Genomic DNA, 3,001 nt, shown 5'->3' on the forward strand with positions numbered 1-3,001 from the left:
TAATCTGAAGCTTCATCCCAAATGTTTCCCATCTGCATACACATATTGTCAATTTGCAGCTAGAAAATTTTACTTGGATATATCCTGTGTGGCATTATTTTTCAGCCTAAAACATTTAAAATTTAACTACTTGTTTTTTCCTCAAATATACTTCTCAAATTTTTACTAGAGATAATTAGAAATCTCTGACTTACCCTACTTTCAATCAGTTAGTGCACCCTACACATACACAAAATTATACAATTTTAACAAGCATACAAAAATTTAAATCTTTTATGAATGCTCTCTGTATGGCAGGCCCTGTACTATGTAGATTTATATAAACTATTGCAAATTCTTAAAACAATACGGCAGGATAGATAATTTTATCTCCATTATGTATCTTAGGAAAATAAAGCTAGAACTGTTAGGTAACTTGCCCAAAGTCACACAGCTTGTCTTGGCTGAAAGGAGACTGGAACGTAGTCCAAAGTCACACAGCTTGTCTTGGCTGAAAGGAGACTGGAACGTAGTACAGACATTCCCCCTTTGGGTGTTCCTCTTGTCTGGCCACCTCTTCCTGCAGACCTATCTTGCATCTATATTTCCGTTTCCTCTCCCACTATCACTTTTCAGTTTTAGTCCTAAGTGCTTAGTGCCTGGAGTATTGCAGTGGAAAAACCTTCTGGACTCTCTCGCCTCAAACCTTGGCTGCACATTACTGCTGTACTGACTTCCCCAAGATTCGGCTCATTCCACTTTCCCACGTTAACATCTTCAGTGATTTATTATCATCTGTAGCAGCAGTAATAGTGGCAGGCAGGTAGTATAAATATGTGAAGTCTGTTGAAAACACTAGGCTGTAAACTGCTTATGTGGTGACCAAATGCCTCTTGAAACACTGGGCACTTTAAGTAATAAAACAAGTTGGCTACCAGTTTGTAACCAAGTGCCCTGAAGACAAAATTCATTATTTTTCTCACTGCATTCAAGGTTATCTAAAACTGAATCCCAAACTAATATCTCCCTCTTATCTCTTAGTCACCACCCCTCTGAAGCCTCTCATTTAGATACAAGGCTGAGTCCCTCCATTCTCTAGATGGACTTGACTGCTATGCTCTTTCTCATGCCTTTGTCCCAGGAATTTTGTCCATTCATTCCTACCTACTTGTCGATGGTCACAACCCAGATCCAGTCCCTCTTTCTTGACAAAGCACTCCTGGGATCTCATAGAAGGGACTCTCAGGTGTGCAAGAGGCCTGCACAGCCTGCAGGCCAGGCTCCTGGATGATCCTTGCTGGGCATTTGCTGGGCCTGAGTTTGAACACTTAGGTCACTACTCCCTAACACAGCTTCTGCCACTACTGGGCTTCACTGGCTGTTCAAAGACCTGCTGTCAGTTGAGGCAAATGTTATTATCCTAATGTCTACCTTTTGAGGTCAGGTGTGACAAGCCTACTTTTTCCTTTAAAATATTGAAAGAGTAATAGTATGTCTTCCATCTGCTCAGAATCTTCCATATTCAAAACTCTCTCAAAGACATAATTTTAGACATATGAAGAGCTTCAGAAACAAATTAATGAATTTATGGCAGGTTTTTATGTAATACTGAATACATGAAAGGAGAATTACCAAATGCTTGCTTTGGGAGGGGATGCCAAACTGGAGCTTGTAGGCAGCTTGGGTCCTTTCTCTGAAGGAATCATATTCACTGTTTGACCACGTATGAAAAGTTGGAAGAACATCTTCAGCCTTTCAGGAGGAGAGAAAATGCTTAGTTCATTGGCTATTTATTTATTTATTTCTTATTTTCTTTGAGACAGAGTCTCGCTCTGTGGCCCAGGCTGGAGTGCAATGGCACGATCTTGGCTCACTGCAACCTCTGCCTCCTATGTTCAAGCAATTCTCCTGCCTCAGCCTCCTGAGTAGCTGGGATTACAGGCACCTACCATGCCTGGCTAATTTTTGTATTTTTGGTAGAGATGGGGTTTCACCATGTTGGCCAGGCTGGTCTCAACCTCCCGACCGCAAGTGATCCACCCGGCTTGGCCTCCCAGAGTGCTGGGATTACAGTCATGAGCCACCATCCCCAGCCATGGCTTTAGTATTAGCTCTTCCCCTCTATAAACCCACTCCCTTCTACTTCAGAGACAAGGTTGATGCAGCCGTTGATTTTAAAAATGTGTCCATTGTTGCATTTTATAAATATGAACAAACAGAAATACCCAGTTCATAATAATTTCTCCTTGAAATATTAATATGTTCGAGATTTCAGATAGACTTACTGGAATTTACAAGTTCTACAATATAACAAAAAGTGTTGCAGTAAGCCCAAAAGAAATTGCATCTAAAGGACTTTGTTGAACTTGTTTATTCTTCCAATTGAATTGGCATAGATTTGGTGTATTGTATTACTGATTTTCTATTTGTAAGGATTATGAGTTATATAGAATACATATTTTTAAACTGGGAAGAAACCCTCTAAATCTCTCTCATGTCTTGCCTGTATTCTACAAGAGGATCAGATGCAGTGTTTGACTGTCCAAGTACATTCTAAAGTTCTCTAAGGAAGCATTTGGCTTTGAGCAATGAACAGGTGATCAGACCAAAGGGGACAAAAGTGAAGAGAAACACAAAAATGGTATGGATTTACCATGCAGGAGCCATCCTTTGAAAAGCCTTCCCTGCACAATGATAATATGTGTGTGTGTGCGCGCGTGTGTGTGTGCTTGCGCATACCTGTGTATGTGTATGAGGTGTTGGTATGGGGTGGAGTTGGGGACTTGAGAGTGGGGTAGAGATTTTTCTGAAACTTCTGTCTGAGAGAACTGGAAAACTGTTTTCCTGATAGCGTATTCAATCTAAATTTGTTAGGAAGCAGCCACAGTGAATTTTGGTATATTCATCCATCCCTCTACTGAATTTCCACAGCATTAATCATCTGTGGCACTTCCTTGGAAGTAACCTCCCCTGTCTTTGTGATGCTGTGAGCTGTGTGTCATTGCGGGCCGCCTCACTGGGC

The 3,001-nt window shown here is 41.1% G+C and overlaps 1 pseudogene; it reads left to right on the plus strand.

The window, feature by feature from the left end:
- The first annotated feature begins 1,153 nt into the window (after nt 1-1,153).
- Nucleotides 1,154-2,343, plus strand: LOC100937789 (structural maintenance of chromosomes protein 4-like; annotated as a pseudogene).
- The last annotated feature ends 658 nt before the right edge of the window (nt 2,344-3,001 follow it).

This window comes from Pongo abelii, chromosome 11, assembly GCF_028885655.2.
Source record: "Pongo abelii isolate AG06213 chromosome 11, NHGRI_mPonAbe1-v2.0_pri, whole genome shotgun sequence".
NCBI classification, from domain to species: Eukaryota; Metazoa; Chordata; class Mammalia; order Primates; family Hominidae; genus Pongo; species Pongo abelii.